This window comes from Aptenodytes patagonicus, chromosome 4 (assembly GCF_965638725.1).
Source record: "Aptenodytes patagonicus chromosome 4, bAptPat1.pri.cur, whole genome shotgun sequence".
In the NCBI taxonomy this organism is placed as follows: Eukaryota; Metazoa; Chordata; class Aves; order Sphenisciformes; family Spheniscidae; genus Aptenodytes; species Aptenodytes patagonicus.
Window position 1 is genome coordinate 69,944,945 of NC_134952.1, and position 13,612 is coordinate 69,958,556.

The window sequence follows — 13,612 nt, forward strand, 5'->3', positions numbered from 1 at the left end:
CTGACAGAAGAGCCCTATGTGCACCCAAAGGGGTATTAGTGTCACATGCTGATATGTGATAAAGAGCCATGTCCTTTGCAGCAGGTGGCTATTAACATGCTTGTAGACCTGCACAATTTTAATCAATATTAACTCAACTTTCCCTAAGCTGTCTTTTCTGATACATACACCAATATACACCTGTGGTGATAGAAAACATCTCGGTTTGCGTATTGACCCTCTTGGGACAGCAAGAACTGCCCTGTTTTCATCCTGCATCTACATATATTTTTAATATGCCATATATGTTAAAAAAATAACAACTTAAAATAATAACTTATATGTTAAAAAAAATAACAACTTAAAAGTGGACATTTTTTCAAGCAGAATTATTTCTTATAATCCTACACCTGCCATAGTCATCGTGAGCCCAGCGGAATAAGGCTTAAGAGAGACTTTGGAAAAAAAGCCTAACATTTTCTGTAACACTTGACTGTAGACAGGGATTCTTTTGCAGGGTATGGCATCATTTATGCAGAGCCATTTTAAAATACACGGTGTGTTAAAAATATATCAGTTGTGTGCCTAACAGACAGACATCTGCATTATATCATCCACCATCATATCTGCTGCTAATTGGCCTCCTTGTTGACAAGTCTCAGCAGCAAGGTTAAGTACTGGCTGTAAAAGCAATCTAGCCTCTTGCCCGAGAGGTCAGAGCTCAGGCAGACCGTGCAGGCGCCTGCACAGCCTCTTCCCTGCTCTATATTTTCTGAGAGCTAATAAAACACTAGCGCAATCACTCCTACCCGGAGGTCTGCCAACCACTACGGTGTCTGTGGAGCTGCAGTGAGTGGTATGTCATCTTCTCATCGCAGAGGCACTCAAGTAGACTGCAAGGGAAGAGGCATCATCTTTTGCACCAAAGTTTTACAAACTACCAGTGAAGCATCTAAAAATTCCAGAAGTGACAGCTAAGCTTGGACGTGGGGCAGCCGAGGCCTGAGTGCCCAGCAGGAGCCCCCAGAAAAGGCATGGGTGTGGATTTAGCACCCCGAGTTCAATGCCCCCTGAAAGGTGAGCATCTTCAAGGCGACTCATCTTGACCAAACAAATCCACTAGCTGCTTTTAAAAATCTTGGCCTAAAAGACCTGGTGGGAGGTTGCAGGGAGCAGCCTGGCGCCCGTTTCCCCAGGAGCGCGCACCGGCTGGAGTACAGCACTGTTGGCATCGAGCCACTCGGGACGGCTCAGATGTCACACGTGTCTTGGCAAATCTAGGCTGAGTTAACAGGTTACATCTGAACCAAAGACCAGAATTTTACTTGGCTTGTGGGCTTGTTGCGTAGCTCTTGGGAACATAATGCTATGTATACTAGGAAGCCATCCAGTTGCTAGATACCAGGCAATACACCAGAAATGTAGCTGTTGTGCTTCCACATGTGCACAACAGCTGTCTTTGACCAACATGGCAGTGGCTACATTTACATGTATGACTCTCCTAAGTACCCACCATTTTAAAAAAGAAAAAAAAAAAGAAAAAAAAGATAATTTAGAGCTGGAACTGAGCAGTAGCAGAGGTGGGGAGGGCGGGGGGGGGGAACACACCAACTAGAAATGTTTCATTAGGTTAAAAAAAAAAAAAAAAGAATAAAAATACACACCTCCAAAAAACCCCAAGAACTGTACAGCGGAAGAGCACAAAGTGATACTCTGGCACTTCTTTGCAGCCTTGTGAAGCCTCTGTGGCCTATTTCCCTACTTTAAGATGGTGGGGGAGGGCATTCCATGCTAGGAGGTGGTTTTGCTTTGTTTTGGATTTGTTTGGGTTTTTTTTTATATTGTTCCATTTCCCTCCCCCTCAACCGTGATTAAAATGCAACATATGGCACAACTCTGAAAAAAACCCCGCAAAAACAACAGGTTTCCAATTTATGCTATAGTTAATGAAAAAAGACTTTGAATACCTGTAGTATCCTCTGTTGTTTGCACGTAGTTCTGTTCTACTTTACTTTTCAAACTTCTACTTTCTATCACATACCTTTTTTTTCCAGCACTTCTCAGACAGCATTTCACTGGAACTGCAAACTTTGGATTGTTACTCTTCTGGGAAGGTGCCTGTTTAAATAAAGAATAGAAAAATGTTCTCTATCACTGAGTCCCTGGACCTTCATGCCAATGTTCACAGCACAGTCTAACGTGACCAAAACCAAAAATAGGCCTCGTTTTTTGGCTGGTCAAAAAACCATCAAATACTTTCTTGATTCTTTCCCTGTTATTTAAGACTGGAATGTTCATTCACACACTAGACTGAAGAATTTGCTTTTTAACAGATTTAACAGGAAGCCAGTTGGGAGGGTCAAAGCTGTAACATGCTCACACATAGTTGAGTAGGACTTCAGAACCTATTTATGCATAACTGCATGAATGAATATGAGCATAGAATCATAGAATAGTTTGGGTTGGAAGGGACCTCTAAAGGTCACCTAGTCCAACCCCCCTGCCCTGGGCAGGGGCATCTTCAACTAGATCAGGTTGCTCAGAGCCCCCTCCAACCTGACCTTGAATGTTTCCAGGGATGGGGCATCCACCACCTCTCTGGGCAACCTGTGCCAGTGCTTCACCACCCTCAGCGTCAAAAATTTCTTCCTTATATCTAGTGTAAATCTACCCCCCTTTAGTTTAAAGCCATTCCCCCTTGTCCTGTCGCAACAGGCCCTGCTAAAAAGTTTGCCGCCATCTTTTTTATAAGCCCCCTTTAAGTACTGATAGGCTGCAATAAGGTCTCCCCAAAGCCTTCTCTTTTCTGCTCATCCCGGAGCAGGTTTGCCCCCGGCTTGCTCTCACTGCCTCCTTAAGCATTTTGCCACAAATAACCACACGAGCCTGGTCTAGCCCCTACTCGGAAAAGGCTTGCTGCTCTTCTCTGCCTGAACACCCACAACAGCAGCACTACCAGTGCAATGTCCAACGCTGACTGATTTGCCAAAAAGCCAGACCTAAGGGCTGGAGCAGAGCACTGCCCTGCCGGCAGCACCAGGGCCAGCCTCAGGCACCTCCACGCCGTCGCACATCTCACGCTGTGTAGCATCATGCACACAGAGTTTGTCTGCGTCCTGAGAGCAAGCGTTGCTTGAGGAGAAAGCAAAAAGTCATTTGGCTTCCTTGTAGGACTGACTTCGCTAAAACTGTCTGGGTAGATTAATGCAGAATTTCTTGCTAGAACCAGCAAAATAAATTATGATAAACTACACATGCCTTGTATTTCTTGTATTGCAGGGATAACACTTTCCTGATATCTAGACTGTCCGGTACACAGGGTACAATTGCATTCCATTACATTTAGAAGCAGTAGTTGTTTTAGCAATAAAATCACAGTATCTTTTTTTCCTGAAATTGAGAAAAAAAATTTAAATGGCATGGGAATATAAGTAAAGATAATAGTTGCAGGAGTGCTCCCTCCATCAGTGTGATTCTGAAATAATACGCATACATTGGTGGCTGTCACTCATGCCAGTGACACTTTTAAAATGTTCCAGAATAGCTCTATTCGCAGGTGTTATCAGAGCGATGCCCGTTTGCACTCTGAATATTTAGTAAGCAAGCATTAAGACTTCATGTTTTTATACCTAGCTACCTATTTTTGATGGGACTGCATGCCTACAACTTAATGAAAAGATCTAAATATAATGTTAATGTGATTTTAAAATATGCATTGCATCCTGTAAGTTGACATTTCAATTAAAAATAAATAAGATCCAGTTATATGGTGATATTGTGATAAGATTGCATTTTTACCAGTCAAGTTTCATTGGTATTGAAAGTGACAGATTTCTCTAAGATAGACAGAGCCAGGAAGAACAGTCCTCCAGCCACTCAAGCCAGGAGAATACAATTAAGGGTGCACTTAATCACTTCCCAAAATTGGGATATCACATTTTACGGATAAACGCATTTTGCGATAAACACATTGTTACTTTCTTGTGGCTAGTCTATTAAAGCTAATAACTGCATAATAAAATTTAATTCACATCCCATTTTCACAGGAAAACAATGCCATGTGCACTGCAAAAGTTTATTATACACATCTACACGTGTGTACCTACCATCTAAAGCTCTCGCAAGAACCTTCTTTAACTTGGTTGCAGCAGCTCTGCTTTACGACAGTGAGCCCATCAGCGTGCACAGCTTTGGCAGTACTCAGCTCCAGGTGGATGGTCTCGGCACACTCAACGGCCCCACACATCACCTAATGGCCCAACACTCGCTTGGTGCTGAGCTCCAGCTGCTTCATGGGCACGTTGCAGTCACAGTAGCGTGTGTACCTGCAAAGATCCCCCCTCCACAGCATCCCCAGTATCCTGGCCCAGCTCAACTTGTGTAACAAGGAATTTAACAGGAAAAAAAGAATCCGCTCATGTTTTCTTCTAAGCTCTATTTAATTAACTAAGGTCCCTTTGGTGCTGCTATAGTAAATCACATCTGACGTATTCCTAACGTGACTGCCCGAGACATAAGTACTTATGATACAGAGGCAGGATTAACCTGTTGTCACTAAACCTGGTGTTTTCTTTAAACCTATTTGTATCTCCAGCACCGCATTGTTCCACAAGTTACATGTGAACGCGCTATGTAAAAAAGTATTTTGCTGCAGTGATGCACTAAATTCCCCCCTCACTACTTGCACTGCAAAAATAGTCCCTGATTAGCCTTCCCCAAGCTATTTTACGGCTGCCTGCTGCAGGCTCTTGAGCTGGACAGTCCCACTCTGTTTACTTTTGCCACAAGCAGAGACCACTTCATACTTGTGATCATCACTGTTACCCTTCTCTGGCCCTCTCCACTTACATGAAAAGCTCATTCTGCTCACAGTTCGCTTCCATATGTGGTAAAAGGGTCGACCCTGCTGGATCAGCCCATTCATTCCTCAATTCCAGCCAGTATCCTGCTCTCGGGGTAAATGCTACTGACTAACACTTCAGAAGAAAGAAGAATTAAAAAAAAGAATCCAGAAATTGGGATTACTCCGAGGTTTCTTCCAGTGGAATGTTTTGCTGTCAGGCAAGTTTTAAAAGACACAGGAATTTCCTGTGGAGCGGAATTTGTGGTTCCTGATGATGAGCGCTACTGGCCATATTCTGACCAACTGCCTTTGGATCTGGTTCCCAAAATCCTTTACACAGAGAGGTTTTCTTGAGCATTCTTTAGAAACTGGATGTTTTCCATCAGGATTTTTGATTCTGTCACTGTAATAGCCAGTGCCTCAACTTTTATGTTGAGCATGGGCAGCACAAGTCATGAGTCCTGTCATCAGTTTTTTGTCACCTAATCAATAGCTTGTCAAGATCCAGGCTCTTATTTGGTGATAAAGACTTCAAGAATCCTCCATGTTTAGGGAGCCAAAACAAAATGGGTGGGGTGGTTTTTTGTATAGTTCAGAAAATTTGTTTCCCAGGGGACTTTTTTAGCTTCCTGGGCTAGACCAACAGAGTAACTGACACACCTAACTTTTACTTTTAATGACCAAATAAAAATAAAATAGATGACCAAAAACTATCACTGGCAGCCAAAGAGAGGCCAGGACCCCGAAGTCTCTAGTGTGAATGATCCCTAGCTGCCAAAAGCTTGCATGGTTCAAAGCTCGCTCTTGGTACTGCCAAACGACCAGGGACTACCTCCTCCCAAGTCATCTGCCAATTCATGACAGGCCAAAAACTCAAAGAAATCCCTTAGCTCTGCAGCTCTTTCTAGAAACCTCAAAAAGAAAGGCTATTTACCTCTAACTCCTCTGAGATCTGCTGTCTGTACGTATGTTGACATTGAATTTACCATGCAAACACTGAAAGCCAGAGAACTTCCACCCCAACAGTACTCACAGAAGAGCACATACCCTGTCTCCTCTTGCTCTATTCTTGCAGAGGGTGGCCCACTTGTTGTAACAAGTTGCAGTGTCATAACAAACTCAAATCAATTATCCTGCTTCTACAGTAAGAATGCTAAGTCCCTCAAATCTTCTCATCACAGGCCCAGGAATGCAAGGGGACTTTCTGAAGACTTCTTTCCCGTTAACATATAAGGAAAAAGCACGTGCAGCACCCAATAACGCAATTAATATTGTCAGTCAAGTGAAATCTGAAATCTTACACCATCCCAAGGAAGCATTCAACTTGAATTCTGACGGTAGCCTTCCTTCCCCTTTCCTTCCTGGAAATAAATAGGACAGCCAACAAAGAAAGCTACCTTCAAGGAAAGATCCCCTCCCACCGATTCAACAGTCTTGGAAAGATCTCCCAGGAAGGTGGGAGAACACAGAGAAACCTCCCACCCATGGGCACAGGCCAGAGACAGCTGCTAAGTGCTCTGAAACTGCAGGGGAGAAAGTCTCACCCTTTTCAACTCCAGCAGGCAATCTGGGACACTGGGCAGACAGCCCAAGAGAGAACAGCAGCCTGTCCGCTCACCATTCATTTGCCCATACTGATACATCTTGTGGCGTTCTTGATAATAAGCACAGTTTCTCTTACTAATGGACAATCAAGCGTGTGCCAGACCCTGTCCAGTCTTCAGGTCATTAAAGGGAGGACCCAAGACTCAGGTGGTAACACCTGAAATTGGCGATAAAACTCTCCAGGAATGGAGAGGCAGGAGTTTGAGGCTCTAATCAGAGAGCTGTAGGAGGACCTAAACCCAACACTTTCTCACCAGCAAGCTCAATATGGCTGTGCCCTGACAGAGCCTGCAGGTTATTTTGGACATGAGAGGTGTCAGAAAATAGATTAATGCAGCCTAACTAGGAAATGGGGAATGCATCCACTATGGTTCGCAGGCTGGCCCTGAAGCAAAACAACTGGTTTTTCTTAATTTATAAGGCATGGAAGTTGACCTCAAGGTACTTCCAGTTCAAAATATGGTTCTTTTTTCCTGTTTATGATCAAACAGTACAGCATAATTCAAACCCACGTCCTGCAAAGGTGAACAGCAGACAGCCATACCAGCTGCTCAGGGAACCTGCTTCCAATGATCTACCCTCTTCCTTGCACAAATAATGTCAGACGATGAACACCTTATTTAAGTAATTATCAATCCTCATCCCCCGACTGCACATCTTATTTTGTCTGTGCTGCCACTATATCATATATCCCCTCAACTATACAGGATTTCTTTTACTAAAAATATGAAATAATGCAAACACACTAAATACCACAGTGCAGTGACTTTTTTTTTAAAAAAAACACTTTAACAGCAGTATTTTCTTCTTTTTTTTCAGGAAGAAACTGCAGACAACGCATGTCAGCAGTCAAATTAAAATAAACAAGTCTTTCTGAACAAAAGGTGCTCTTTCTAGAGACTCAAACTCACTCATTAACTCCAGAGTTAATGGACTGCAGATTCTTGGGAAATACAATTTGACAATTTGTAGAGGAAGATTGATTTTTGTTTATATACATCTATAAATAAAGACTTCATACTGTGACACCAGCCACTCAGATGCATGATAGAAGTTCAGCATATTTTGAAGAGAAATGGTCAGGATTTTGGGCAAGGGACTAGTGCAGATCCTTTTCTAACTCCAACTGAAAAATACGTTTTCCCTTATCACATCTAACACTGGTGAAGAGGGCAGCATCTATCAGATGCCTCTTACTGCCAGGATTGCAACCTGCCCTCTCAGGCTAGAGAAAGGTCTGTCAGCCTTTGCCAAATGAGTCAGAAGACAGTGATGCAAAGATACCGTGTGGAAATGAGAGAGGAGCTTTGCAAAAGTGGGATTTTGCTTTTAGTAATTAAAAGTAGCATGAATTTCACACCAGCTCTAGCAGCTTTCCATCTATGGACAGAAGTAAGGAAAACGGGAACAATACACAGTGCAATTCACTGCCAGAAAGACTGCAGAAATACACCTTCATGAGAATCTTAAAATATGAGCAGAAGGAAAACTTGAGGGATGGATAGTTTTAGCAAGGCCTCACCATGTGAACTACTTAACCACAAACAGGTCTCTTGAAAAAAGTTATGCCCTTAAAGTTATTTACACAACAGCTGGGAGTCTTGATCTTGCCAGCCCTGCATCTTCTCTCCTCCAGCTGCAAAACCTTTTATAACCTCAGTAGTTCTTACCCATCACAAAGCAGTGAAAAAGCCCTGGTCAAAAACAAGTCACAAATGTAGAACCCAGAAGAAAATGAGACCTGAGGCAATTGTTTTAGGACTCTGCTCACCATTTTCTTTAGCACATTTTCCCTGGTTCTGAGTAGTCCAATACACTTCTGAAGGAACAGAGAGCAGTTTGACATATTGAGGAGGGGAAAAAAAAGATGGTAACAAGTGGTAGTTCCTTTTACCTCGGCTGTAAATCTGAGTACAACACACAGTGCACCGCATCAATTCCAAACAAGTGCAGGCAGATATACAGCATGCTGCTTTCCCTGACCAAGCCATAGAGCAGCAGAGAAAAAATAAGGCGCTCTAGCAAGACATAAAAATACTCGAATCTGTTGTAAATAGAAGTCCAGTTTTAAGGAGGTCTAAACTCTCCTAATTCCAGAAAAACGTCACTACTACCTAGACAGAGTAAGCCTACCCACAGATCCCAAACAGCCCTATAGCAGATGCAGATTTCAGCTGGTAACGTGAGCGTTTTTAAGAAGCAGTGTGGTGCAAGAAGGCTATTCACCAGGATTAAAAAAACCCAAAAACATTCAAATCGGCTCAAATTGAATCTTCGATAAGGGCAACGTGGTAGCTATATCTTGGTGGGTTTTTAGGGAGAGATAAAGAAGTTCTGAGGAAGTACAACTATCCCCATCTGAACCATACAGGAACCTTACAGGAGGCAATCTAATCACCAATGCCATGACTCCTTTGCTCTAAGTCCACCAGATCTGGTGATGGATTACAAAATCTATGGGTTGTTTCATGTCATGCTTGGTGTTAAAATACTGTATATTTTGACAGGTTTGCAGGATGAAAGTTGAGGACTGACAGCAACTCCCCTAGCTCTTGGAAAGGATTCATACCAAGAGGAACCACTAAGCCATCTGATGCCAGAAAACACAAACCACACAGACCTTGAAACATCCCTTTCTGCCACAAGGATTCAAGCTTCGCACTGTCCAAACAGCAAGACCAGGAGCATGAACTGAGAGACTCTAAAAAGATCATTTGGCTCTTTTTTTGTAGGATGTTTCACTCGGGTCTCTCTGGAGTTCCTTAGTAGGGAAGGCAGATGTGCTCAACGCTGAAATTATGTAGCCATCAGCATTTACCATGAATCATTTGGCATCAATCACAAAAGATTATTTTTTTTTCTCTCTCGCTGAAAGTACACTGTCTTTCCTATGTGGGACTGTTTGACTATGTCTGGCTGACTTGATCACCAGGAAGAATGAAAGCAGGATGCCTGATCAAGTACCAAAACATCACTCAAAAACACTGAGTAACATTTACAGTTCAATCTCTGATCAGTTATTTAACCAACTTCAGTTGTGAAAACTCAACTGCAGTTTTAAAAAAAAAAAAAACCTCAAAAAATCTGAATCCACTTGAAAATAAAGAGATGAATTAGTTAAAAAAAAAAAACACCACCAAAAAACCACACCACAATTCAGTACAAACAACAAACTAGACAGAGGCAGGGAACATCTACATTGTTTTTTCAAAGCAATAACTATTATGACTGGTACCTCTGAGAATTAAACAGAGCAAGTTCTCCAGTGTTTTGACCTCCAGAAGGTCACGTTCACAAGTCAGTGACCATAAGAGCCAAGCTGGCATTCCCAGTGCCCACAACAATAGATCCAATTACTTCAACCAACAAGCATTAAAAAGCAAATGCAGCACATAAAGCTCCTATTGCTTTGTTAATTCAAATACATATAGCTGCAGATATAAAGATGAGAGAACAGCACCCTTGCCATTTCTGTACGCTATACATGCTCTGGTTTCTTAACTTTCCTTACACATTTTGTTTTCTACTTTTTTCCCTCCCTGGTGTTTGCCTGTTTGGAAACACTTCACCCAAACTCAAACCAAAACAGGGCTGAGTAAATTGATTCGATAACTATTTGTTTTGTGAATGTTGTTCTTCCCACCATTATTCACTACAATTTTTCAGACTTGACTAAGAGAAAATACCATTTTGTTCTTCTTTCAATTGCAGATGCATAGATCTAGGTGCTCAGTAAAAAAAATAAACTCAAGATTCATACTTACTACTCAGTGACTATTTTGAATTTGCTAAGTAACCTAGCAGTTCAAATAATTAATTTAGAGGAAAAACAAGAAACAGAAAGCTTCAGTAAATACACTGCTGAAGCCAGTAAGTTCAAAGGGGATCAACAGCTTTTTACAAAAGGCAGATTAAAAAAAAAATCTACAAGATCCAGCAATACCTACCAGATACTCCAGCCCCAGGGACATTTGAGGAATGGCTGGGACCAAATCTCAATGAAAACCCCTTCGCAAGTATTCAGCACCTTCTCCCCTGTGCCACTGGGTGGGGTTGGGGTTTGCCTTCCTCCCTGGAAGGCCTAAAGACCATCACCAAATCTGGCACCTCTGTGGGCTCCGATACTCGCACCTCAGCTCCTATGCTGCTCAGATATGCTAGCGCTGGCTCCGTCTCACACAACACAGGGAAAATGTTGCCACCAAAATCCTCTATCACCTCTATATTCTCCCCAGGCAGAGAGAGCTCTGCTCAACAGCTTCAAAGTGGCAGAGGAAAGTGCCCCAGCTGCTGCCCGCAGGCCCACTAACACGTACTGATCACGGTAGAGGAGCTGTACTGATCTGAAAGGTGAGTTGAATATGCAGTTTAATGTGACTGTTAATGGGGAGGCTATTTATGCCTACTTTATAAATGTCCCTATTTACTTTAAATAAAGTTGTGCTAGAAGAGCCAAAACAAAAATATCTGTCAAGAATATAGTAGACAAAACTAACTGTGGAAGTGATACTGCCCCAGAAAAATGCAATGTAGCCAATGTCGCAAGGTTGCTAACTATGTATTATTAAGGACATTATACAGCGACCTATTAATACATCTAGGGCCCTTTGTTGCCCTATTATCAATAACAAACGGGAACTTTCTGTGCTATTTTGGGAAATGACCTTTCTCCACAGCATTGTAGTGTAGCACGAGCCAGGAACCTCCTGAGCTGTAATTCCAGCTCCACCATTGACTTGCTGCGTGATGAGGGAAAGTTGCTTTAACCTCTCAGGGGCTGTTTCTTTTTCTGTAAAGTTGTAGTGACACTCGCCTACCTCTCAGCTCGGTGGAGTGCTTTACTCAGTTCAAATATTTGAGCAGAGCTTTGAGGATGCAAAATGCCAGATTAGTGTGACACATTGCTGCAGCTGCTTAAGGATTTTAACACGGCAGAAATTCAGCTGCAGCTGGGAGAACATATTGAGCAGAGCTACAAGATTCCCTTTTCACAGGTGAGAACTTGTAGCCTAAAGTTAGTGGCTATAGGTCTCCACCTAGTAACATTTAACTTGTCAGTGATTTCAGCTACAGAGTTTCCCAACACACAAGAAAGAAAAGCTCAGTACTTGTTCCCACCTACATGCCAGCAAAATTCAGGGTAATGTTAACAACTCACATAATGGCAAAGGATACACCTAAAATAACAGCATGCAGAGACCCATAGGATGGAAATTACTGGGACAAGCAGAACGCGCAGTGGATACTCAGTTTATGCAGTCTGGTACATTTCAAAGGTCAAAAAAAATAGTTGGGTTATAGGAAGCTACAGAGATTAAAAAAATAGAGCAGAGACTGTAGCAACACCAGCTCTTTCTCCCTCACTCTCTCTAAATAAATAAAAGTCACGACTAAATGAAGTCATTCTGAAAACATGAATTATTTAATTTGCTTTGGCAGAATATTCCCAGGCTTAACCCCCTCAAATTGTGGTAAAAGGTGGGAAACAATCTGACCCATTTACAAATTACAGGAACGTGCATAAGCACACAATAAAACTATAGAAAGGCTATACTCCCAACTTAGAAAAAACCCAATCACTTAACTCTTTTCCAAGGGGCAGAGATCAATTCGTTTTCAACATCTCACTTCTCTCCTGCCTCACTACAAAAGAAAAGGCTAGATACTGATACAGTAGTTGAGAGTTGTCTAATAACTCCCTTTCATAATTTCACCAACAGCTTCCAAATAAAACTTACTTCATGGCTTGAGACCCATCCTGCTGGAGGAAATTCCATTTCAATTCCTTTGTAATTGACAGCACAACTCAAATTCCTAAATCTACATCCCCAATTCTTCAGAAATAAAGCGAGCTTCACAGTGTGGAAGATTTAACCTGAAAGCCGCAACACCACACCCATATTTATGTGAGGAAGTTCCCAGAGCGAACACTGTTCTTCCATCACGACAATCCTCAAATGCCCTCAAAAACTCTTTAGGTATTATTTAAAAGCACCTTGTTTTACAGACAGACAGCAATATATTTGACACAGATGTTTAAGCATTACATGATTCAAGTTTTATAAGAATTAAATTATAGCAGTTATTGAAATCCATGTTTGAATTTAATATTTAATACGTCTCTTCTGACAGATTGCATTTACTGATCTTAATTAACAGCGCTCAGAGACAGCTTATCCGTGTTCTCCAGACTGAACTATGGCAAAATTTTAGACCCGGGCTATGGATCCATGGATATACAGAAAACAGACAGGAATATGCATTGCTTAGCAAGTGGTTGGGTATAACACTTAGGAAACAAAGGGGGGCATTTCCTCTCCTGCGCAGAAAGTTTTGACTTGTGTGGAACACCCTGACGTGAACACACAGGCCCTGATGGTCACTTTTGCTTCTACAACTTATTCATGCAACATTTTGGAATTAATTTTCTTTTACCCAACAACTTCATGAAAAAAGTTTAAATCTCGTCAGTAGCCCAAGATCAGCGGGTCAAGAAATCAGGCAGTTGCTAAGGAAGCCTTTTACCAGCTTATTAAAGCATATCCTCAGCTGGAGCAAACGCATCCCTAATGTAGCTTGACCCCGTGGAGGAGCTACCGCCTGGGACGCTGAGGGAGCACGGAAGGGCTGAGCGCTGCTACACAGCACCATCTAAGGGCTCCCTGCAAGTACTGCAACCGAGACGTGCGGGCGGCAGCTGCTCCCAGCCAGCCTTCAGGGTGCCGGTCGCACTCACCGCCCTTCCAGCAGTGTCGTCGTAAGAAAACCTTCTAAGCGATTGTTTTCTCTGCGAATCGCTGTCGCTGTTTCATCGAAAATTATCTAGCAAATGAAGTTACTGAGAAGTTGGCTGAGGAATAATTTTCAGAACAAAAAGATTTACCTGTGTCATTTGTAGCAATTTGTTTCTCTCCGTTGCAATTTCTTGGTATGCAAACAAGGTGGTTTACTACAAACGCTCTAGATTAAGCACAGGAGGAGAGAAAATGTTATAGCCTTAATTCTACCCAGCTTGTGCAATATTTAAATCTCTATTTCAGCTTTTCAATGCAAAATTATTTTTCTCCCTAAGTTATACAAGTCTTGTTTGTAAAAATCTTTTCTTTTGGGGTGATTTTGTGATGCAATCTACATGAGGAAATGCCACACTAACCTGAGGATCCACTTAGTCCAGCCTTAATCTCA